The sequence below is a fragment of the Cricetulus griseus genome, chromosome 2 (genome assembly GCF_003668045.3).
Source record: "Cricetulus griseus strain 17A/GY chromosome 2, alternate assembly CriGri-PICRH-1.0, whole genome shotgun sequence".
Classification (NCBI taxonomy): domain Eukaryota; kingdom Metazoa; phylum Chordata; class Mammalia; order Rodentia; family Cricetidae; genus Cricetulus; species Cricetulus griseus.
In genome coordinates this window covers 327,884,793-327,911,962 of record NC_048595.1, presented here as the reverse complement: position 1 = coordinate 327,911,962, position 27,170 = coordinate 327,884,793, and the positions used below count along the sequence as shown (strand labels likewise).

Here is a 27,170-nt window from a genome sequence, read left to right as displayed (position 1 = left end):
GTCAGAATAGCTAAGATTAAAGACACAAAACAAAACTAACAACATGGACAAAAGAACACATGGGGACAAATGCTGGTGAGGATGTGGGGAAAGGGGAGTACTGCTAGTGTAGGTGTGAACTGGTGTAGCTTTTATGGAAATTAGTTTGGGGGTTCCTCAAGAAGCCATGAATAGATCTGTCATGTGATCCAGCTACCCCACTGCTGGGCATTTTTCCCAAAGGATTCTATGTCTTACTACAGAGGACTTGCTCATCTGTGTTCTTTGCTGCTCGATTCACAATGGCCAAGAAATGGAAACAACCTAGGTTTCTATCAATGGGTAATGAAAACATGATACATTTACACAATGGGATATTACTCAGTTTTTAAAAAGCAAAATTACAAAAATTTCAAGTAACTAGATAGGATTGGAAATGATCACTCTGACTGAAGTAGCCCAGACCCAGAAAGACAAACACCACGTTTTCTCTCATTTATGGATGTTAGCTTACACTTTAGATACGTGTGTTTCATTTGGAATAGCCACAGAGCCCAGGGAATTAATGAGAGATCATATAGATAGGGCTTCTTAATGTAAAGTCTACCTTTAAGTCTGAAAATCTCCCAACCAGGCATGTTAATACACCTCAATAGTTTCCAAAATTTAATGTCCTAGTTTTTTTTTTTTTTTTTTTTGTCAATTTGGCACAGCTAGAGCTATTTGGGAAGAGGAACCTCAATTGAGAAAATTCCTTCTGGACTGGAGAGATGACCCAGTGGTTAAAAGCACCAACTGCTCTTCCAGAGGACCTGGGTTATATTCCCGGTACCCACACAGTAGCTAACAACTGTTCGAAACTCCAGTTCCAGGGGATCCAACTCTCTCTCTCTCTCTGACTTCCATGACCACAATGCATGCATGTAGTACACAGACACATTTTATAGCTATAGCACTCAGGCACGTTTAAAATGGAGAGAGAGAGGAGAGAGAAAAAAGCCTCCATCAGATTGCCTGTAGGCAACTCTGTAGAACATGATTAATGACTGATGCGGGCATGTGATCCTTGGGTCATATAAGAAAGCAAACCAGGCAAGCCATGGAGAGGAAGCCAATAAACAGCACTGCTCCAGGGTCTCTGCTTCATTGCATGTCCCAGGTTCCTACTCTGACTTCTCCTGGTTGATGCAAGTTGTTTTTGGTCGGGGTTTTATCATAGCAACAGAAAGCAAGCTGGGATGTTCAGAACAATGCAGTTTTCCAATATATAAACTAAGTGCTATTAAATACTTGATCAAAAATGTAAGACAATGATTTTATTCTTGTCTTTGGTAGACTTTTTAAACTTTACATCTCACTATGAAAGCTCACTTGTACTTTCATCTAGAGAGGAGGAGTGAGTTCGTCTTTCTGGAGTGTTGGAAATGCAGCTCAGAACTGAACTGGCCTAGTTAGAATTTTCAAAAATCTTGCTTCTTTCCATAATTTATACAGAGATGGCCCCTCAGGAAACCATATAGTTTGACAAATGTCTTCCAAAGTCAATCCTAGGAAATCCAAATTAGGTACAACACTTCAACCGTCACTACAAACACTGAGGTTGATAAAGACAACATCAACCAACTGTTAGATACAGGGAATGAACACTAGCTTTCCCTTACAGGTGAAAGAGAGAAACTGGCTACCATGAACACAAATTCTCTTTGTTAGTGTGCAGGCAGAGTTTAATCTCAAACCTGGGAACATAAAATTTACTTTTTTTAAACCCATGTATTTGTATACATTCTTGTTAAGCATACACATGTATGGTAGAAAAATCTAGAAAGCTAAAGAGAAAGATTTAAAAAAAAAAACATTTAAACTACCACTGCTTAGAGATAAACCACATACAATTATCTACATTATCTCCCGGGCCTTTGTATTGCTATGTATACTGCATCACAAACTACGAGATATTGGGTCCTGTTTGTTTTCACTGAGCAGCCCACACTACTTAGGAAAGTAAAACTTGAGGCTTCCTGAGAATACTTCAAAGTATTTACTGGTGTCAATTTCATCAACTTATGCTTCCTTAAGTAAATTATTAATTTACAATTAATCAAGCAAACTAACCATTTAGGCTGTCTTATATTCTCTTGCCACATAGCACACACTCAGTGTTATTTGAGAGTTCTTTCTCTTAGCTCCCTTTGTGGTGATCAACCCCGACTTCTGAGCCTTTTATTCTGATAGCTTATTTTTATCAATGCAAGACACACCACCAATGGAACTGATTATAGACATGTCTACAACTAGCGCTGCTTTGTCCAGTTGCATAAAGAAATTCAGGAGACAAACCATATGTGAAATAATCATGGCTGCTTCAAAACCAAAACATTATGTCTAATCTCTCACATGCAAAAAAAAAAAATCTTGCTTTATAGGTAATTCACCCTTGGGAAAGTGTACTCATTAGGCACAAAATATATTGAAAAGGTTTTCTAGATGTTTTGACCATGTATCCAGTGAAGTATTCTTTTTTTTTTTTAACTTCAAGTAGTCCATGCAGTCAGATGAAGTTGTCATTAACAACTACCTGACCATGATAAAGTGAGGAGGAGTGAGCAGTGCTTGAGGCCACCGTGAGCCTCTCAGGAGACAGTACAGGAACTGCTGTCACCTCCCACATCTCTCAGTGTAACCCAGCTCCATATTCTAGTTTTCTGAAGACACTAGAAAAACCAGATAGGCATCCACAGATGCACTGTCTACCTGACACATAGACCAGTAGGATTAATATGCTGCATCCACCCCAGCAGAAAAACATTCCTATTCGCTCTACCTGCAGACATGTCACAGAAACTATTTGACTTTCTGGAAGAATAGTAACCTGGTGTACAATTATTCTCACCATTTCGTTTCCATAATTCATCAGCATAGTCGGTTAGTGCAATCACTAAGGTTAAAAAAAACCACCACTGAAAAGATACTTTTGTGCAGCCAGACTACACGTCACATTGCATACTCCCCTGAATAATGCTGTATCATACATAGCCATTAGTCCCACACTCCTCGCCCCTCTTTGTTCAAAGCCTGGAAACACGGACTGGAAGAAGTCTGCATCACACACCTGTCTCCTTACCAAGGGTTGCTGTATTCCAAAGAAGGCTAACATTTCATTGTAACATAACTGTGAGACAATATCTAAAACAACTCCCTAAAGCATTCTCCCCAGGGGATTTCCAAAAGGCCATTTCCAAAGAGCACAAGGACATTTGTGAAAAGGAGTTAAAACTGTTACCTTTTGATTTTTTATTTGTTTTTTGGCTACTGCTAATAAAAATTTCAATCTAGGCATGCTAAATTAATAACCACAAAAGTGACCACAAGTGCTCTCCCAACTTGTAGTTGATTGCCTGGTGTATTAAAGAACAATATATGAAAGCTTTTAACAAACATTTTAATTACAAGGTAGATTGCTGTCATTTTGAGTAACTACATTTACTAAGGTACTTACAGACTAATTACGATGAGTAGGGAAGAAAGAATGGTTTAAAAGCTAACAGAATGTCTCCTCCTTACACCACCATTACACTCCCTAACTGATTTAGGACAGGCAAGCACAAAAGTGCCTTTCAATAAAACCCCATGAAAAGTACTATTTAATTGATCATGTAGCTGTGTTTTAAAGTTACCTCTATTTTATGTTGATTAATTTCTTACTGGTCCTGTTTTACTCTAAGTGGTTTTAAAACATTACAAAGAATGGTTACAACTAGGGAAGGAAAAGGAAGATTTTTCAGTGGATGCTTTTGAGGTCTTTGTTCTCATTATGCAGCAGAGTATGTGTGTGCAGCATTCAAATCATAAAACAAGTCCAAATGCAGCCAGTCTGAATGCTGTATTGTGTGTTTTAGAATCCCAGTTCTTCGCTTTGCAGTCTTCATTTAAGATGGTTAAAGAAGCAAAATACGTAATAAAGCAAACTAAGCTTTTATGAATTCAACCCTCAGTAATTGTGTACCAGGACTGGGTGGGTGCTTGACACATTCTGAGTGCATGAAAAGATGCGGTGTGGCCAATAGCAGAAAATGACTACAGCTTCTATCACAAAACTCTGCTAACAATCATTTGAATATGAGCCCTGCAAGTGTAGAAAATATTAATATTAAGTCAAATTTAAATGAGCATTGCATTGTCCACTGTTTCCATTGTGAAATTCTAACGATCTTTTGAATATGATGCTTGCAAGTGTGGGAGATATCAATATTAAGACCTATTTAAATGAGTACTGCATTGGCTCTATAAAAAATGAATCTTTCAGAACACCAAATATCAGTATTTGACTTTCTTAAAAGGGTATGGGGCAGAATGTTAACACAGGCACAAAGTCCAAATGCAGTCAGTGCAGCAATTTTCCCTCAAAACCTAAGTCCTAAAGTTCTATATTTAGATTCGTGTAGGCATTGTTCATAGTCATAATACAAACACAGGGTCCTTAAAATGCCTCCAGGAGCTATAAGAGCTAGGAGATAAAGTCTGGGTGAGGGCATGGATATTCTTACATTTACTTTTTCATTGCAATTTTAAAACAAGAAATGGCTAGCAAAACTCAGACAATGAAAAGCATTTTTAAAATCTGGACTACCCTAGAGATTTAGAGAGAAATCCTTACTGTATGCATGACCAAAACAGAGATGAGATTTCTAGCTTTCTAGAATGCTAGTCAACCTCAACAGCAAACATGAAAGTTTCCTTCACAAAGAAACAGAAAAGAAATAAGCAAAACCTTCAATCTGAAAGTCCTTAAGCCAACAGAATAGATGTCTTGAAAATGTGCTATGACTGGCACAGACATTCAAAGCTGAACCCTACTTTCTGAAATGATGCCTCTTTGGGGACTGAATAAGGGTTTTCTATGACCGGCTTCTATCCTGGCGACAGAACTCAATGGCAGATTTACCACAGGGCAGGTGAAAGCTTTCCCAGAATCCATGCAATCTTACTAATTGCTTGTATTCATTTCTTGAGATTTAAAAAAGCCACAGATGTATAAACTTTCTTTATAGTTATTCCAGATAATCAACTTGGCATTATAATGAAAAGTATTTAAGTAAAGTACATCATCTATAGCTTTAAAGACAAAGGTGAAAAAATTTTTCTTCTTGAAGTCAAAAGTAGCACTGATATTTAGAGCCACACATAAACTGAGAAGACTTAAATACTGCATACTAACCAGAATTCATCAGTCACAGTAAGGAATTAGGTACAGCAATTTATTTGCAATTAACTTATTTCATTACCTTGCTATTTCATAGTATAACTCAAATTCACACAGGACAAACAAAAGAACCAATGCACATTCAAAACCTATCTTAGTACGCAAACTACACCCAACAGTTATACAATCTTATCTTCAGCAACAAAAACACACACTTCTTTCTTTCCTAGTTCATATCTAAGGGAATAATATAAAATTGCTCAGAACCATTATCATTTGCTAAAAAATATCTATCATTTATGCAGTCAGAGTAATCAGTTTTAACAGCAAAATAAATCTTACCTTTATGTAGCCCCAAGACACTGACAGTAAATAGTTTGCTTCAGGCATTTTTGATAGATTATGTGGCTATATATGTGTATATATGCCAGCAAGTTCTAAAACGTGTGTCTCTTTGAACCTTAGTTTTTAACAATCTCCACCCACCGGTCAGTGTGTGGGAATTTAAAGATTTTTAGCAATTAGGTATAAGTAAGAAAGCATTGTGTTATGGTCCCATACAGCCGTCTTCCCATTAAATACATGCCGTTTGTAAAACTCCAGAGTGGAACAACATTCAGCAACTATTCTGAATAAGGAATATCCATCTGATGAAGGACCAGCTAAAGAGCTAAGGGTCTGCATCTTTCTCTCTCGAGCTCCAGGGCTTAATGAATAATGTATGTCAAGATGCTTAGCTGGAGAAAGACTAGTTCTGTCAAAAGCTACCAAATAAGGAACTGAGGGGGAAGCCGGGAAGAGAGGCACAAAACCCCGCCCATAGAACCAACTCTGCACCAATGGCATTCCATCCATGATCTAAGAGGGCAGGGGGCATGGATGCGGTTCAGGCTGCTTTGTGATTGGTTCCGGAGGAGAGCCTCTGGGGGAAAGAGGCTTTCCTCCCCACACAGTGAACGCCATTTAATAAAGGTTTCCCTGCAGCTACAAGGCTGCCTGAGAAAAGATGAATGGGGCTTCCCTCTCACAGGGATGGGTAATGACCGCAAAACTTCGCTATCTGTAGTTGCTTCTTCAGAAAGCGTGGCCAGTCTGTGTGGGGCTGTCTGTGGATCCTAATAATCTCTGATTTCTTGCATTTTAATTGCCTCCCTGACTCAAGTCTCAAACACGTGGCTTCCCTGGTGATGGAGACAGCTTTGCTTTCTCCCAGGCTTCAACACACAAGCACAGGAATTACAAAAAGCCACAGGTCCAGACTTGACAAAAGAGACTCCATCCCTCCTCCTTTGGGAGGCTGCTTTCTGTGTCCTTTGTTCCTATTGTTATATGACAACCTACAAAATCTAAAGAGTAAATCTGACTAGGGGAGGGAGGGGGATATCCAAAAGTTCATATCCCTTATGGATACAGAATGTAGCTGTACATGATGACCTCAGTTTCTATATTCTGATCAGAGGAGCTTTTTTGTTTTTATGATTCCACATGAAGTTGCAAAAGGACTGAAAAGCTTTCAGGAATGCAGAATTGAAGAATGGAGAGTAATCACACCTTTTATCAGGAGGGCTAAAAAAAGAACTCAGCATTCTTTGGGGAAAGCCGATCTTTCAGACCTACTCAGTCTGATACAGTATTACTCTATGGAACTCTCATCCCAAGGAGGTCTTGTGGATGAGAAATGAAATGAGAAATGCATTTATCTTATTTTATTACAGACTTCTGCAGAAGGCACCTATTTTTGTCTCTGTTCACTACTGTGGGATCCTGTGACTCCCTGACTTGGTCGCTTTCCTATAGCTTTCCTATCAGGTCTGCCTTAGTATGTTTGCACTGTAACACTCGCCTAGCACAGTAGTTCTACAATGTCCCTTTCCATAATTCCCTCAGTCAATGGTATGCTGAAAATGTGAAATGGAAAATTCCAGAAGTAAGCATTCATAAATTTCTAATAATGCTGATGATAGCAAACTCGTTGCTAACCTTCTGCATTTTTATCTATTTTCCTTTACTGTGCCTTATTTGTTATTGTTATAATTTTATACAACTAAGAGCTTGTATAGGGTTCTATACTATCCAGTTTCAAGGTGGGGGTCTTGCAATCCGTCCCAGGGGTAATGGTGGGAAAAGACTTTCACCTCTTTGATATTTCTGTGAGCTACTTTGCTGCTGGGGTTCTCAGCCACTCCACACCTTTGTGTTCACTTCCTAAATTCTTCTAAATCCTCAAGCCCAATACTTCACCCAAGCAAACCACCAGAATATCCCCCCTTTTTGTCCTCCATTACCTCTGACATGTCCTGTCTTATTCCATCATGTTTTCCACTCCCTCCATGGCTCTGGCTTTCTCTGTGTTCTTGTCATGCCTTTGCCTCTATTAAAGCTTCAGTCCCCGAGCTCCACGGACGGTGTCTCAGGCCTACACTCCTCTGTGACTACTTCTCACCCGAACTGTAGTACTGCATTTCCTAATTCACAATACTCTCCCATTTCAAATGCCCTGCCAGTCACCTGGAGCTTTTACAAAACCGTGAACCATTTTTCTATTTAAAGTAGATCATATAACTACTCCAACTGCAGTCACTGGGCCCATGTTTCTTCCAGGACCTCGGATGCAATCTGTGACTCTTTCTGTCCATTCAGTAGGTATCGCGTGTGAGTCACACGCTATCAGGTGTTTCATATAAATCACCCAACTGAATCCTTGAGTAACCCTGGGATGTTCCCTTCTACCACAGTTCTCTCCTCATTCACACACCGTGACCAAGCTCTGTCTTCTATGAAATGCCATTTCAGCCAGTCTGTTCCTTCTCATTTCCATTCCCACCACATTAATCCTAATCTTTAGAGAAGCCGGAAGTACACACACCCCATCCCTCAATTCCACACAGTGAGAACTGGAGGGAAAAAAATGCTTTTCCCAACTTTACCGTGATACTCACAACATGAACGGCAACTTCAAACCTTAGTGCCCAGCTTCTTAAATTGTGGGTCAGAAGCCCACATGAGTGAATGCAAGGTCACAAATGTTACAACAGTACAAGGCTTCTGAACACATGACAACCTTAATTTGAAATCAAATGCACAGACTTTAAGGTGTTTCTGGCCTTGCCTGTGTTGTATAATGTAACTTCACAGAAATTTGGTTTTGAGGACCCAGTACATGCACACACTGCACTGTGCATGAGTTTCTGCCAAGTAACAGTGAAGAGCAATGCAGGGAACATTTCAGCTCATGTTAGATAATACTGTATGTTATGAATTGCAGCACTTTTGCTCTACACACAGTAAATACAATTGTATAATTGCAGAAAACATGCTCGATACTTTTCTATCATGCTTTGGCATGTTAAGTATCAAATTAGTACATCTTTGCATTGTACTGATAGGACATTTGATTTAGAAATGGCTGTTTGAGTTGCTGACTTCAGTAGCATTGGTTTTCAAATCTTTCAAAATTTTGTGTTGGTAAGATTAAAACAGAATTGACAATTTTTTTTAATTGACTCTAATCACATCTTCATCATTTTGTATTTATGGAAAGGGATGTTGCTATAGCATTGATAATTACAAAATAAAAATGTTGGATCAACTTCTGAACGACATTGAAGCTACTTTGCATCCTACAGTATCAAATATTCAGACACAATTTAATCCCTATATAAAATTAAACAAACATATCCACCTCCTCAGGACGCAAACTTATTTTAGTCTCTGATAAATGGCAAAAACTGTAAGCACACCAGAGAATTATTTTAAAATACACATCTTTGTGACTTACTATCAGTTAAGTGTTGGACTGATGTATTTATTTTATATACCCATATGCCTAGGGACCCATGAAAATTTCCCAGACAAAAGGGTCGTACGTGGGGAAAGTTGAAGAAGCATTTCTTTAGCATACAATCCTAAACTTGGATGGTGCTCACTGTGGCAGCTTTTCTGCACAGATAGCCTCTGACAAGCTGTCACACTTTACAGTGAGTCTGAGTTGGCCTGTGTCACCAAGTGATGCTTTGTGACTTCGGGGGTCAGGCCCTGGGAAGCCTTACTGCTTCCACCTTGCCATTTGAATGTGCTGTGGTGCCAACATGAAGGAAAGCCTGAGAAAGTCCAAGTGGACTTTACAGAAGAGGAGATGGAAAAGTGGGGGCAAGGGGAGGAGAGGGAGAAACCACAGAAAAATATGCACACACTTCAGTTCCCAGGGGTGCCGTCAGCTGCTTGCAGCCCAGGAACACCTGATTGTAACACACATGGACATCACTGACCTGTCACCACGAGCAATACAGGACATTTCTTTTGAGATGGGACCGTGTAAAGGAAACCAATGTGCAACACACCTGGGTCATAATAACTTGTCACATAGCCAGGAGGCAGCAGGCCTGGGATCGGAACTCTGACTGTCTGTCTGGCTTCACAGTAGACTAAAGTGACAAAAGCTACCTTGTGAGCCCCATACACAGAATGCAGCATGCAACACGCAGCACTGTGGGTGTCAATCATATGTGGAAAAGTCAAAAGATGACCTAAAATAGGAGAGCACTCAGTAGGGGCTGAGAAGGGTTTGGGGGAAGCTGTGTGGGTAAAGATAATGCAAAGCTGTATGTACATGTAGAAATGTTTCACTGAACTCCACTAATACCTACAATTAATGTATGTCAACAAGAAAGCAGCATTTTTGAGTTTATTTTTTATTTAGCCTAAAGACTATATGAAAGGCCACATCTGTGCTGTATCCAATATTACTGTGCTTGAAATACTTAAGAATGAGTGTGTTCACTCTTAGAGCACATCAGACTAAGGGTAGTTTTCCTAGAAATAGTATTTTATTACGTACCACTCATGGAGATGGAAAATATTTAATTTTCTAATCAATCTATATTCATTTTATACCTTTCTACCTAAAATCAAAGAGAGCAAGGGAAATTTTTAGTAGCCAAGAATCAAGTCAATATAAAGTAGGTGCTTACATATCTTGTACTGCTTATATTGGATTAACAGAGGAAAATCTAATTACTAAATTCTTCAGACAGAATTCTGAGGCAAAACTGAAATTCAGACATAAATAGCTATAGCAAACTAGGGTTTCTGAAAACAGTCTCTATTTGCTTCCAAGTCCCTTGAGATAGTTTTCAAGGGAGTCAATAGCAACCCAGAATTCATTTATAATAAGTCATTTAAATTAAATAATTTACAATTCGATTTTGCATTATAAAAACCTTTCTTGAAAATGCTATTAGTACAGTCTAACCACGAGTAAATTCACATTTATTTGTATTTGGCGCCCTCTAGTGATAAATTACAAGAATTTGACTTAACCAGCTCTGACTCCCAGATTGGCATCATAGACTTTGAAACATCATAGACTTTGAAAATGGTGGGTTTTGGATAGGGAAAGATAGTAACATCACAGGGGACCAGAGAGAAATGGTGGGGTTTGGACAGGGAAAGAGAGTAACATCACAGGGGACCAGAGAGCTCCATTTTAGAAATGGCATTCTTCTCTGGAGAGTATCATGGAGATTTGAGACTTAAAGGAAGAACACCATGTTGATTTTAAAAACAAAGCAGTCATCCAAAAACATCCAATACCTTTTAAAAACCACTTTATTTAAAACAGGAAATATCTGAAACACTTATTTAGAAAGATTCTAATGCAAGGCATTTATGCTGAGAAGTTCCTAGAACTGAATTAACACGAACCTGAAGTGATGGCTGGATTTTTATTTCTTTGCTAAGTGCTAACAAAGCACACATAAGCACATGCGATTGTTTGGATGAGACTGTCCCCTATGTGCTCAGATGTGTGAATACTTGGTCCCTATTAGTGGTGCTGTTTGAGCTGTTTGGGCATGTTTAGGGGGTGTGGCCTTGAAAGAGGAAGTATGCTACTGGGGACAGGCTTGAGGTTTAAAAGCCTTACGCTCTGCCCATTCTCGAGCTGCTTCCTGCTGTGGTTCAAGATGTGAGCCCTCAGTTTTCCTGCTCTAGACACAATGCTTCTGTTCTCTGAATAGACTCTGATCTCCCAGAACGATAAGCCAAATAAAGCCTTCCTTCTAGTTGTTGTCCTGGTCGTGGTGTTTTATCACACCAAGAAGAGTAACTAATACATACAACATTCTGCAATCGTTGATACAGCTTGGATTCCTATAGACAGTCCTATATATTCATAACTATTTAGTCAACCATGTTGTCATCATATCTACCCCAACGTGACTTCAGTTTCACTGAAGAATAATCAAGACTTCACATAAGTGAGGCCTCTTTGCTTCTGAGTTTGAATTGAGGAGGTCAAGCCTGTAGATGGCAGGATTTTATACACAGGAAATGCTACAGACAGCTCCAAGAAAAACAACAAACTCTTCCAACTCACTAACAAAATATATACATCATGATGGTGATCCTAGGCTGCTTTTATGCACTCATCATTGAAAGACAAAAAAAAATGTTTACTGTGTGCCTATTTTAGTCCGAATTTCTAGACCTGCTGGAAGAAAGAAATTCCATCAGAGTCGGTAGAGCTTGGTGAACAAAACCAAGCCTCCTCAGCCTGCATACTTTTCATAGGTTTTGTGTCTACTCGTTGTTCTGTCCTCTTCCTGTCAGTGAAAATCTGCCTCCTATCCATAGCATATCCATGACTCTTTCTCCTCTAATAAGATGGCTTTTGGTCTAAGGCAGAATTTCCCAGAATATAATGTAAAGAACATCTGTCTAATAAGACACTTTTCAGATGATTTCTATCACAAAATTATCCTTTGGACACATGCTAGCCTTTATGGAGCTTATATACATTAACACAGTCAAAAGCTGTACTGTGTTACTGTGCAAGAACTGTACTATGGAACCTCATTCATTTATTTCTTCATATATTTGTTTGCTTGCTTAATTCAACACAACAATTTCTAAACTGACTTTACTACTGAACCCTTGTTATTACCAACAAGTAGAAATGAACCACAGCATCCAAGCTTCATGGAAATTCCTGTAAAAGTAACAGCACTAGACACAGAGTGTTTTAGAATGGTCATTCACTTATCTTTGCCAGATATTTGTTAAACAGCTACCGAGTGGCAGAAAGCCAATAAAGCACAGACCAAATGAATAAATAAGTGACAAGAGGATGAAAATCAAAGTCAGGAAAACTCCCACAGGTTAAGATGAGAGTCAAAAAAGACATAACTGCCTAGAAGATCCAGTCACTGAGTGCTGCTCAGGAGGTGTGTGTACAACCTGTCTACCAACTGAGAAGCCCTGAAGGATAATGTGGATCAAACTGAGGCTGGGGAGAGGGGAGGGAGGAGGGATGGGGAAGGCTGGCTGATACATACCCTAGGGTGTGGTCAGATGGGAGCAGGCGTTTTGGTGTGCCATACAGAATAATCCGGTGTGCCCTATGGATATATCTGTATACTTCAGAAACCCAGAAGAAAGGATACTGAATGTTTTCACCATGAGGAAGTGCCAAATAGGAATATTTCACCTGATTTAAGGGTTTCACGATATATACACATTTTGAAACGTCCCATGATGGGTTCCTATTGATATGCACAATTTCTGGTTTCATGTATCAATTAGAAAGTGTCGAATTTTACAAAGTAAAGAAAATCTGAGGCAGAATCACTATGCAGAATGAAATTGTGTGAGAACTCTCAGACTGGAGAGTGCACAGAGATACAGCCAGAAGGGTAGGAGGAGACACAATATGATTTATATTTTAAATATGATATGGTTTACATCATAAGCTGTTCAAACAGGTGGGAGAAAAGAAGCTTCCAAAAGAGGGACAGCAGCCATGACTTCACAGGTGAGCACTAGGACTAAAGAAAGGACCTAAGGTGCAGACATGGGGCTTGCTCAATGCCTGCTTGGATGCTGCCAGTGCTAAGATGGAGAGGGTCATGGAGGGGGGGTTGCAGGAGAAGAAGAAGAATGCGCAGCTATATTTAAGTATATGAAGATTCCATGTGCTTTTTTAGCCCATCAAAGATCCTTCACCCCAGACCCCTCCGCTTACCCCACATTCTTCTAGAGTGCTACACTAGGAAGGCTGCCAGAGAACTGAGTTCTGAATAGGCAGCCACTTTCACATCCTCCAAAGGCACCACACTAAGGCAGATTAATCACTTCCTTCAAAACTTTTCATGGTGTTTTTAGAGTAGTACAGCAGAGAGGGCATGGATAGAGAATGGATTGTTTTAAAATCCCACTTCAGTGATGAGTAGGAATGGGAAAGCCCGAGTGACTCCTCATCTAAGAACACACAGAAATAGAGTGAGAATCTGGCATCCATGAAAAGCACTGTCTTCTTCAAGTACTGTGCTATTTACATCTTCCAAGAAGGAAGACTCAACAGGAGGCAGCCATGAAATTGAAAGCAGTATCACAATGGGAGTGACACATGGTGATTCAAGTCTGTAATTCCAGCATCCCATATGTGTAAGCTGGAGGACTCTGATGGGGTTGAGGCCAGCCTGAGTTACACACTGAGTTGTAGGTCAGCCTTAGCTACGGGGTGAGACAGTATCTCAAAACAGTAACAACAATGGGGGTAGAAAGATGGGAGGGAGAAAATCTCAACAAAAGAAAGCACAATAGAGGGATTTTCAAAGTTTGCAAGCCTGATTGTGAACTATGAGACATACAACGGTATAGAACACAGAGTTCTTCAGAGGCCCGCACATCAATCTATGCAGTGTGTTATTTAAGGGCTCTTCACCAAGAGGAGATGAATGAGAGTTAACATGGGTGGTCTAGCATTGTGTATGAAGCAGGCGCCGGAGTTCAACAGTTAGCTTTATTATCCAGCAGACCCATTTGTTGTGGGATATTTGTACACTGCGAGAAGATGTATTGCTGTGATTGGTGCAATAAAAAGCTGACCAGCCAATAGCTAGGCAGGAGGTACTTTGGGAAGAGAAAGAACTCTGGGAAGAAGGCTGTGCCACCAGCCAGATGCACAGGGAACAGCATGAGCTATACAGAGAAATGAGGTAATGAGTCATGTGACAGAATGTAGATGAAGTAAATGGGTTAATTTAAATAATATGAGCTAGTGGGACAAGCCTAAGCTAAAGCAGAGCTTTCACAATTAATAATAAGTCTCTGTGTTGCTATTTGGGAGCTGGTGGTACAGAGAAAGACTCAAGACACCCATTTCTATCACATGGAAAACAAATGGATTAAGAATGGTCTTCAGATCCCTGCAACGATGTCTACCCAATAATGTGTGCAAGCAGTGGCTTCTCTGCAAACTCCTGAAATTACCAACAGCAGCTGAGAAGGCTTTGGAGATCTCGACTGTTCTGGGATCACTTCTCAGAATGTTTGGAGATGATAAATGCAAATTCCCAGACAGGATTGGAAAAGTCCTTCTAAGTGGTAGGCTGCCTCTCCTGGATGTCTCCTGCTGCTGACTAAATGTATATTACTATATGCCACTAGCCACATCCTTTAAATGTCCCTTCAAACTGATTTGATGCCAGGACAGAACAAATCAAAACAACCCATGGCTCAGGGATGCGTTCCAGAAGCTTCAACGGAAGGGAGTTCAGAGCCCCATTCATTTATGTGAAAACACTGCAAGCATTGTGAACAGTGATCAGTGGCTGAACACGAGCAATTACAGCTTTGGCTGTTACTTTCCTCTCACAGCTAGGGAAGCACATACATTAATTAGAATACATAAACTTCCATTTGGGGCACTAAGGAAATAAACCAAGCAGATGGCATCCAGAATTATCAGTTCTGATCACTCACAAAACTGTCTTCTAAACTCACAGGGCAGCACCATGAAACTAAAATTGATTGTGTAGATGTACCAAAATTGATTGTGTAGATGTACCATATTTCATTATCCATTCATCAGTCAATGGGAATCCAGGTTGATTTTACCTCCTAGCCATTGTGAGTACTGCAGTCAACATAGATGAGCAAATCTCTATAGAAGGATTCAGCATGCTTTGGGTATATGTCCAGGAGTGATAAAGCTGGGTCGATTGATGGATCTATTTCTAGCTTTGTGAAGAACCTCCATTTCTGTTTTCACTTCTATCAATAGTAAGGGCTTCCTCTTTGTATTGTTTTCTTATTATTACATTTATTTTTATTGCGTATGTGTGGTGTGTAAGCACGCTTGCACACAGATGAATGTGCATGTATGTAAGCTGATACTGGGGAGGCCAGTCCTTGGACCCTTCAAGATGGAGTTACAGATGACTGTGAACCACCTGACATGAGTGTTGTGAATTCTATCTAGGCCCTCTGGAAGAGCAGGAGGTGCTCTTAACACCCCAGTCATCTCTCCAACCCTGTCATTTCTTTTCTTAATCTTAGTCCTGACTATGGCAGATATGCAGGGTACTTCTCTGTGGACATATAAACTCACCTCAGCTTTTCATCTATAAATTTAACAGAGAAACTGTCCAAGATCTCCCACCCACTATTGGTTTCTCCTCCTAAACGTTTAATTATCTCCATTTCATTGTCTGGGTTTAGAATTGCACCTCTCTGGCTGCAGAGTCCTCTTCCTGGTCTTCTATGGCTTGCCACATCACCCAGTCTTTCATGTCAATTTCAACCTGTTCCAAACCCTTATCAACCTCCTGCTTAGTTCTCTGATTCTACTTGTTTGGGGCCTTTCCCCTCAAGATGAACCATTCTGTACTCTGCCTCCTGGAGCACTGTCTTAAAATCACTGTTTCTAGGCTCCTTATCATCAAATGTGAGTGTTCCTCAAGGGCCCCAGGAGTTACAAGTGGCTTAGACTAGTCTATGATGCTGCCCAATCTACAGGTCTCATGCCCATTTCTGGTCCTCTAACTGGATTCTATCTTCTAAGTCAGTCTTTTGCTTCTAGAAGAACCATTAACCTCCCACCTCCACAGAAACCAATGCAGAGAAATCTGCAAGCATGCTCCAGTCTATCCTACCCTGTCTAACTGCTGGAACACACCTCTTCACTCATTACACATGCCCCTTTCTACCCAGCCCTGTCTAATTACTGGAACACACCCTTTCACTCATTACCATCTACATAATCCCTAGATCTCAGTTCAAGCTTCAGTAGTACGAATTCTGGGATGCTTCCCAATCATTCTGCTCCTCTGGGTTGCATGAATGCTCTCTGAACTTCTCTACAAGGAGATTAAGTTGTCTATTGCTCATTAACACACAGTGGCTTGCTCATGTCGCTATCTACATTTTCCACCATATGCCTGCATGTTCTGGCAGTTATCTGTGTTTGCGTATTAGCACTCACACACAGAAATCTCATTTTTTACACAAGAACCTTGGAACAATCAGATGACCCCTAAAAACAAGGCTAAAACAATCTCACTGAAAACTAAAAAACTATATGTGGTTGCTAGAAGTCACAAGGTATAAAACATAACCAATCCCTACAAGTGATTAGTGACTTTTTTTAAACCACAAAAGTAGTATATTGATGCAGAGATTGGTGACAAATCATCTCAAATAACAGCCACACCAAATACAAAATGTCATTGAAAAGAGATGTTGATAAAGACTCAAATCAATGTCAGATATAGTGTCAAAAGTTCATGTTCACCTAAAGATAAAAGTCTTGAAAATTAACACAGGACTTCTTTGGCCTGGGCCACCTTAACTTTTCTATCTCAGTCAAATGAACTGGGTAAACTGGTCGATTTCACGAATCTCTTTCACTTCGAAGGATAAAGATTTTTACAATTAAAAACAAAAAAGCAGGCTTCAAATAAGAAGCCCAAGTTTGATTTCTCTGCAAAGTGGCTGACATGAAGTGGAAAGTGGATCTATTCACCTACATGGTGACTCATTTTCAACCCCTATAACAACTGCACCACTAGGGAATTTCTTGTCACTGGCCATGGCTAGTGTCAGACTCATGACTAAAACCTCATCACTGAGCTGGCGCCAGATTCAAGGTCATTTCTTCCACTCCTGTTTCTCAGCTGAATTGCCATCTCTAATCAGTGCACAGATTAAAGGGGCCGACCTTTAGTTTTTTTGTCTCTACTTGTCGAAGGAGGAGACACCCAACATCTTGATTGATTTCTGGTACTTCATTAACCACAGTCTCAATATTTCACAGAATCAAGAGCCTTGGAAGTGATCCACGGTGAGAGAAAATCAAAGCACAAGAAAAGGGCCAACTCTGAGACAACAGAGTGAAAATCTACATGTATCCCTTTTTCCTATGACTACTTTCTTACATATTCTCTCCAAGTGACCAGAGTTAACTGGTCAGTTTAAATAAAAATATGCTATCACAGGGTGCTAGGTTACCAAACTAAAACTAAAGTAAACAAACTCGGTGAGCATCACAAATGCAAGAGAACTAGGCCCCATAAATCACTATGACTGGGTATCAGGATTTCAAAGGCACCCTGTAAGCTCTCCCCACGCCTGTTGACTAAAGCTCCAGTTGCAATGGGTTACCTATACAGCAGCATATAAAGTTGACCTTTTATGTTTAAAAATAGTCACAGTCCTATCGCTACTAAAGATAGTCCATGGTGTGCAGGGAGCCCACTAAGCACTTTACGTAAGCTTTGCTTCTTTTTCACAAGACTCCTGTGAGGTGGGTTATATTAGTTCTGTCTGACATAAGAATGGCTCAGAGAGATGGAAATGACTTAATTATCCAAAGTCACATCTCTGGTGTGGGGTAGATGTCAACACAGTCCTGAGATTGCCCATCAGAATTTAGGGGGCATCAGAAGAGAGCAAAAGGGTTGCTACCACCTGTTCCTCTATGCCATTGTACTGTTCTAGCACCTAATAGCAACTTATGACCAATTGGCAGGACCCACCTCACTTATTTTGACACCGTTTATTCTCTCTTTCTGCAGCTTGCTCCCTGCTATTCCTAAGCCGCTTCAACTTCCACCCTTTACTCCCAAGCAACATGTTTCTCAGGGGATGGCCCAGGAGTTGGATTGAGCAACCTACCCATGCTTCTACTGGGCCATGACTCAAGGAGGGCACAGGTGAAGGAGGTGACACCAGCTTGTGCTACAGAGACTGAGCCTTGTGAAGTACACCAGGGTCATAAATCTCAATCTCCAGTCAGCCCTGCCCCACCTCCCTCATCCACAGCTGACTGCCCTCCCTTAGACATTTGCACCCTTTGGCTGACCTGTCTGGGATTTCTTTTTTTCCTTCCAGGCTGTCCCAATGGCTCATGACAAGCACATTTCACCACAGGAGCCTTGAGGCTGCAGAGAGGGCACCAACTGATCAGTTTGCCTCTAGCCAAGAGAGTTCTGACCCAGGTCAGCTCCAGCTTCTTCCTCACTCACACTCCACAGTACGTTCTCTACTCTACCCTACTTTTCTTCAGTTTTCATGTTGTACCTCCATCCATGAATCTATATCCCATCTCATTTTGTCCCAAGAGAAAACAAAAATAATAACAACAATAAAACCATCTGCAAGCCAACTTGTCCCAGTCATAGGCTAATTTTAAAGTATGAAGCTTTTTAACACCTTTCCTGAATTTATATTTCCTCTGCTACCACAATCTCCACCATCGGTAAAGCTTCATCCCACTCAATCCCAAAACCCTTGGCCAACTTGGCAACTTAAGCCTCAGTTACACTGTCCCATCCAATGCCCTCCCATAAAGATCAGTGTTCTGTTAAAAGGTGGCCTCATCTAGGTCATCTTCTAGCCTCACAGGCTGTCTTACATCACACTTAACCTGTGAGCTCGAGGCTGAGGTGGTTTCACTCCCATCTGACATGACTTGGAAAAGAAGGCGAGAAGGACAAGATGTACGGGGCTCCAGACATTTACAACCCTCTAGTAACCAGAGGGTTCCCTTCTGGGAATCAGATTTTGCTGATGCGGCTATTGCTATTTTGAAATCTAGTACTCACTAAACAGACGAAAAAATTAGATAATTAAGTGTACACTTGGAAAACATAGCCTGAGAACATGCATCCTTCTCTCCCTCTCCATCCTTCTCTGAATGATGGTAGAAAATGTCCTGACATATAGTGCATTGCTTCATGGACTGACTACACTTCAAATTCCAGGTTGAGGTATGAGAAAATACACAAAAACATGGCTCCTATTAGATGGTAAGACACCGTGATGGAGTTTTCTAAGTACCTCCAGTGTGAGTCGTATGTACCAAAAGTCATTAAAATGTGTGACAGGAAGACTAAAGAGCAGAAAGTCATTTCCCCAGTGGCCCTGACTCTTCAGGAAAGGAGCAGTACCATCTGTGACTCGGCAAGTTCACACACCCACACCCTTTGACTGTTCTTATGTGACCTTCAACCACTAACAACACATGGAAAACTGACCTCTGGGTCCAACAATATCTCCCAGGTAACTCATTTCTACTTGCCCTTGTGTAGACCTAAGGAACTACACTGTGAATATAAAATTATGAAAACAGAGAATAGAAGAAAGTCAAAGTTTACACCAAAGATGATGGTAGTCTTTTTCATTTTATCATTATTCTTTGAAGTTGACTTGAACAAAACAAAAAACAACAACAACAATAAAAAAACAAAAACAAGAACTGACAAACAGGAGGCTTAGCCCTCGGCCAAAGAAAGGAAGGGACTAACCAAAAATTATTCTGAGGTAAAACACTCCAAACAGTTTAATTTTTAAACATTAGTTAAACAGAATTATAGCTTGGTCTTCTTTGTGAAATGAGGTTTTCTCACAAATAATAAAGTGATATAAATACACCTGCAAATACTAATACATACACTTAATTAAAAACCAAAAGCTTCTCTAAATTGGAGACTAATTTTATTGTTAAATTTTGCCACAAAGACCATCATGGTTAGATGGATCATTTTCTCTCCAAATTTGAAAAAACAAATCTAGTCAATATGACATAGAACTGTTCCTGGTCAAAGAATGTATTTCTTTTCTAAACATTGGATTTGCTATAAGGGTAAAAGTAATTACTTACTAAGAAATGGGATTTTAAAAAATCTATGTAATTCAGTGTAACATAATTCCCTAAGAATCATTTTTTGTATGATCAAATATGTTTTCCTCTTTGCAGTTTTTTTCACTGTGGGAAAGTATCTGCTTTTCTGTAATCACATGAATGATCAGGTAAAATTAAAAAATAAATTAACAGAAGAGAACTACTTTGATACACCTGTCAAAATATTTTGAGGCAAACTTGTTTATGATGTATTTTTCATCTTTAAAGCTAAAGCAAAGCAGCCAGAACACTGCTGCAAACAGACATAGTGGCCTTGAGAGTGCCAGCCCACTTCCTGAAAATGAGAAGGTGCATATCCATTGGCCTGAATGTATTCCAATATGGCAGCTGCATCTTTACCTAGTTTTTATGGATACATCTCCAACACAACTGTGCTTTCTATATATTCCAGATCTTTTCGTGACAGGCCAAAGTGCTTCCTGTCATGATGCCTACATCTTCACAGCGCACTGTTGCCAGCAATAAGAACTAGGGGTACCACTAGAGGGATTACTGTGCAGCAGGACAGAGAGGTAGGTAAGACCTAAAGCACACACTGGGCAAAACGTCACAGAATGCCATCAACAGACAAGGTCCAAAACACACATCATGTTTTCACAGGTTAGCAGGAAAATATTCAAATTCATCCCTTTCAGTTGTAATAAACCGATAATGACAATGCTACTTATAAAATAGTCATAGAAGAAAACAAAGGGAAGCCACTTATATGACCTATATGGTTTTACCAATGCATAATTAAAATTTTCATTTTACTAAGGTTAGATTAATCTAGAATATGCAGAGTTGTGTTTAATTGTGTTGTGTGGTTTGCTTTTACTGAAAAGCCAGTATCTATCATCAGGACAGAGGTTCCTACTAGAATGAGCTAGGTCAGCATTCAAATCACAAAAGAAAACCACAGTTGTAAAAGCAGGAATTTCAATCCTCAGACTCTCAAATCTCCAATCCAAAATGAGAAATGACATTTGCCATAGCCAATATCACATGCTAAGTATTACTTTATGTGACCACCTACACAAGGGTACACTGACACTGAGTATTGAAGAAAAACACTATAAGATGCCTTATCACCAAAATAAAATGATAAACTATGCTAAGAGAAGATCATACAAGAAAAGCCTTTTCAAAAGTCAGAAAAGGACTTTATATCCAATTAGGAGAGGCAGAGGCTAGAGAGGGAGGCCTGGAAGACAAAAGAGTTCATAGAAGAGGTAGAATTTTAGATATGCCTAAGAGGCTGGCTAAAGGTTTTAAAACATGTTTTAGAACAAGTTTACTGAGAGAAAAACTTACAAAGCATAGAATTCCTATATCCTCCACACTCAATTTCTCTTATTACTAACATTTCACACCAGTCACAATTACTGAGCCAATACTGTTGCAGTTATTTAAATTGTGCTCTCTACTGGGGCTTCCCTAGCTTACAGGTCATGGCCCTTTCTGTCCAGGAGCCCACCCAGGACACCATGTCACATCACCTCACCATGGCTCCTCTTGCTTGTGAGTTTCCTACATTTTCCTTGTTTGTGACACTCTTAAACAGTTCCAAGGAATTCTGACCTGGTATTTTGCAGAATGTCACTAACTGTAATGTGCCTGTTATCTTATTCCTGTAATTAGACTGGGGTTATGTTCTGAGTATGAAAATAATAGCTGCAAAGTGCCATTTTTATCAGATCATATCAAGGATAGATGCTCAGTAGAGCTTACAGCTGCCAGTGTTGACCTTGATAACCTGGCTGAGGCAGTGTTTGTTAGTACTCTCACTGCAGAGGTAAGCCCCCACCCCCACATCCCCAATTCATACTGCACCATGTGAAAGGAAGGAAATATGTACAGAGCCCATATTTCAGGGCTGGGGACTTAAGCTCTCCCTTCTTGTTGGTAGAGTTCCTACAGAAGTGATTTGGAGTGCCCCTTCACAGGAAGTTGGTCTATGCTTTCTACCCCATCATTTGTTTAGCTAGTTTTGTTGTTCTTGGTTTTTTGTTTGTTTGCTTGCTTTGTTTTTTATCAATATGGGTTGTGTATTTGTTTTATAATTTGGGTCATAACCTAATATCACATTTTCTTGCTCAAATTGTTCCATCCCAGGCCACTGGGTGTTCTTTCGGTGTACTCTTGCATCAGGCTGGTATGTCCTCATCAGGGGAGGTCTGTGCATGTGATCACGTCCTTACTTTCTGGCATCACAAGATGCTCCAGGCTCTTCTTGTATATTCTCTGCCAGATTCTCTAGAAACAGCTATTTCTCTAAGGAGTCCTAAATCCTCTTATTTTAATGTGGTATCAGAAATCAGAACATCTGTGCTGGAAGTGCTCATGATACTGGAGTATGGATACTGGAGTATGGGTGCTTCTTCCTCTTGGCCGAAGAAGCAAAGAAATGTTTGTGGTATACCAGATGGCTGAGATATTATAAGGTAGAATGGAAGGCTATGTTCTGAACATACTTTTTGTACATTACAATAGTAACAAGAGGTGGTGTGCCTAGGTTACTGTCAATATCATTCAGAAGAGTAAGAGATACATTTATTCATAGGGAAAAGTGGATAGACTATTCTTTGCTACTGCTTTCTGCATTTGTGTCAGAAGAAGCTCAGAATTTTAGACATTCCTAAAACAACAACAACAAACAACCCATGTCAGTTTCTTGGGGTATATTTGTAAAATTCCAGAAAAAAATGAAGGTGAATTCCCTGAACACAGTATTGGAAAAACACACAAAACACAGCCTGGCTTTGTAGTTTTGTAATGGTCATGGGGCAAGAGAAGAGAAAAGGAAACTTAATTCCAAGGGACTATACAGCATCACCAAGCCACCAGACATACATCAGAGGGATAGGAATCAGGATGGCAGCAGACTCCTCCCTAGCCTACCACCCACAAAATAAAAGACTAATAATGTTCTTTTATCATTGGAAATGAATGACCTAATGCACTCAGTATGGTGTTCCTGACTGTCCACACAATTCATGAAATCATGCAGCAGGTATGGAAGACCAGGAAGCTGAAGCAGAGGGAAAGTGGTCCAATTTATACTAGCAAAAGGCTAGATCCAGCCCAGACTAATCCATGGACCACAGTGTCTGAGCCGTGGGCAGCTAAGGTAGAGAAACTCTCCTGCAGGAGTGTGCGGTTATATCCTCTAGTAGAGAAATCTCATTGGTAGCAAAAGAAAGTTACAGTTTAAAACCATGTCCTTCTAATAGCAACAGAGCTGCTACATTGTTTTTGTTGCTGTTAGATGACAGCACTCACCAGGCATTCAAAGTGAGCAAAATGTGTGAACCTTCGGTGCAAGTTTTTTCCTTTTGTCACACATCAATCATAATAAAAGAATACAATACTGGATCCTCATAAACTCACCTTTTCAGGTACATACACTTTGTGGTGCACCCAGTGTGTGCTCTGCACTATGCTGGAGTTTGTGTACATTGTAGCTTATGTTCTTTCTCCTCTCTTCCTCCCCCTACCTTCCCCCCTGCATCTCCCTTCTTTCCCTACACCATCCCCCTGCTGTCTCCTATACTACAGGTTGGGTTTGACCTCTCTATGTAGTGGCGGATGACCTTGAACTACTGCTCCTTCTGTCCACTTCCTGAATACTAGGATCACCGGCATATACCATGTAGCTCTATTTATGCAGTACACGGGACTGAACCCAGGGCTGCATGAATACTAGGCAGGCGATCTACCAAGTGACCTACATCCCTAGCCCAGCATTTCAATCTTATTTCTCTTCTTGATGCTACTCATGTTTACAAACGAAGACACTGAGCTTCTGGAAGGCAAGGCCTGCTGCCCAAATTATTAGGTAGGAAACAGTAGCTCTGGAATTTGAAACCAAGTTTGCCTTACGACAAACATCCATGTTCTTTCCACTCTGCAGAGCTGCTGTAAGCACTAACAGTGCATGCTCTGGGCCAAGGAGTAAATGTCACTCAACTTCCTTACATAGAAAGTTCAGCAAAACATTTTTAAAAGCCAAGAATCCTAAACAATAACAAAAAAAAACCCTGCTTGGTATTTTCCACAGTACAAGATCACAAACCCATTATTACGTCAGCTGCTACGTCCAATTTAACTAATGTCCTAGTGGACACCGCAGAGATGCCTGATCTTTAAGAATATATTGAGGCTCATCCACCAACTGTTAGTGAAGAAACTGCATTCCAATTATTTAATATGAACATGTCAGAGAGGCATCAGGTGCTCCTACCAGTCTACCAGCCTTGTTATTTCAGGAAATAATTAGAAACCGTCGACTCCACCTGTAACTGTTTTATGTCAGCCAAGTCTTACAATTTTTTTAAAGGGGGAGGATAGTTCCTAATACTCTGCCACAGACGCTACCATTTTCCTGTAAATCAAATTGACAGGTAAGAACTGGAAGCATTCTTCTAGTAATGATTAGTTTACTGAAACATAAACATAAGTTCCCCAATGCCAAATGCTGATGCGGAACTGAACTGAAGATAATGTAGGCTCCTCCACCCCTCTTTGGTCCTTAGTGTCTTGCTAAGTTAAAAATCAAAGACCTCACTAGTCAACAAAGTGAAAATCTTCCCTGAAATGTCTCCAGGCAAGTGAGACCATTAAGTAAGTAAAGATGCTGGAAACCAGACCTGCTCACCTGAGTCTGATTCCCATGATGGCAGGAGAAAAATCCCTGCAACTTGTCCTCTCATCTCCAAATGAGTGCGCTCACGTGTACGGACATAAACACACACACGTGCATAAACTTACAACATTTTAAATAAGTGTTTCTTTCCTATTATTACTTAAAAGCAAGGGAGTGTTTTTTTCTGATTGTGGTGATATAAACAAGGAATCAAAATCTTTTATACTCGCTGTGAGGGTCTAGATGCAAACTACAAAGATGCCTTCCCTTTATTGATTAGTTGGGAAAATAAGACACCAAATTCAAAACACCGAGAAGTCAAATTCTGAGTTTCTATAGCTATAGAAGAGCTTTTCTCTTAAAATTCATATATTTATTTAGACACACACATGGACTCTTAGCAATCCTCTTTTCTATGTTTTAATGTTTACAAATTTAAAACTGTCCCTATTTAATTTACTCCATAAATTAAAATGCCCTTTAAACTAACCAACTTAGCTTCCTTGTTAGTAGAATTAAATGAGTTATCTTATACTTGTGCAGGGTCGCGATATCTTAATACTCAGCCACAGCTATGAACATCCCATCTTCCTTCCTGCAATCTCCCGGCCGGAAGAAAACCGTTATCAGCAGCCACAGAAGTGCTAGCCTGTGCTATGCACACATACGGCAGCAGGGGGAACCAGTCGGAAGATCTCCGAGAAAAATCGCTCCAGAAGAGCAGCTTTATTTATACACAAAGCAGAAAACAGATGAGAAATGGACCAAACAGACAAACTAAGATGCACGAAGAGGTCTTAACCGTGTGCACAGAGCTGGCATGAGTGCCTCTGAAATGAACCAGAGAAAAACCTTAAGTTTCCTCAAAGGATGCTCGGACCCAATTTCAAGATGGAACTGCAGTTTGAAGTCCTGTGGTTTCCAGCAATGCTGGGCTGCCGAAAAGCCCACCCCCCAAAAAAAAAAAAATTGAGAGCAGAAACAAATAAAAATTTTAGGTTGAGAGCTTCTAGGGAGGTTTCAATCATCTCCTACAAATATCACTGAACTTACATGGAAGACTTAGTAAATGTGTATTATTAGGTCACAAAAGGAGTGTCACAGGGTTTCACAGCAGAGGGAGGACCTGACTCCCGTCCAGCTCTCCTACGAACACTCTCTTACCCTCAATTTACCTCTTTAAGTGGGTGGGGGTGATCAGAAACATGACGAAAATATTCTGCATTTGAAAGTATTTTAGCTTTGCAAAATCTATATAGAAGGACAGCAAGTGGCCCAAACCTCACAATATTATATATGTCCTGAAGACTAACAAGGCCTATATTTTCAGTTACAGTAGAACAACAAAGTACCTCATTCTGTCTGGAATTCTAAATATGAACTTAGGAAAAGTCTGGACGTCTGCTCGGAAATTCAAAATGGTCTAGTTATTTATGGGCGATAAAGACAGTTATCTATGAACTACACAAATCTATGGCTTGTAAAATGCCTACCCAAAAAGAAATTGTTCTTGGGTAGTAAACTGACAAAAGCAAACATTTCAGACAAATAGGAACTCAAGAAAATCTGACCTACAACTCTTATATTGACCTTTCAAAATAATTATTATCATGTCCAGATTCTGCTATGGAAATTGAAGCTTAAAAAAAGTTGACCTTTTTCTTTTTTCTTTTTTCTTTTCTTTTCTCTCTCCTTCCTTCCTTCCTTCCTTTCTTTCTTTCTTTCTTTCTTTCTTTCTTTCTTTCTTTCTTTCTTATTTTTTATTTTTTTAAAGAACTCAGCCAGCAAAGAACAAAACTCTGACTGAACTTCCAGGTCTGTCCATCTCCAAAGCTCTGAGGCCTCACTAAAATTGCCCTCAATTGTAGCAGTGAGGCTCTGGGGGCAATCTGTACAAATCTTCAGCAGATTAGTGTGCTTATGAGGGTAAATGCCATAGATTTAATCACTCAAATTAAACGCCATCTGGAATCTCTTACCCCCACCCCCAGCACAAGCATCCACATGTGTTACAGCCAGCCCTGGCCTTGGCCAAAACATCAACCCTATTCCTGTCCCCATACCATCAACCAGCAGCCTATGTACACTGTGACAGCAATACAGAAAATATAGCTAGTTGTCTTAGACATCACTTTAAAACTACTCATTAGTTCAAATTTCTTTTATTGAATATATGAACTATTTGTTAGCAGGCTTGAGGACCTGGCTTCCCACTTTCTAACTCTCAAATTTCCTCCATAATAAGACATGTCTATTATCAGTTTAAAAATCTTGACTTGTTATTAGTAAATTATTGGGTTTTTTTAACTTCCACAGAGGAGAAAACTGTCTTGATCCTTTAAAGCAAAGGAGGATAAGCCTAATACACTGACTGAATATAGGGC

At 40.0% G+C, this 27,170-nt stretch overlaps 1 protein-coding gene across 1 annotated transcript in view; it reads right to left on the bottom strand.

Annotated features, from left to right (window-relative positions):
* Positions 1 to 27,170, bottom strand: part of Pde4d (phosphodiesterase 4D) — a 1,264,694-nt gene that overhangs the window by 19,167 nt on the left and 1,218,357 nt on the right. The gene's annotated exons all lie outside the window — the stretch shown is intronic.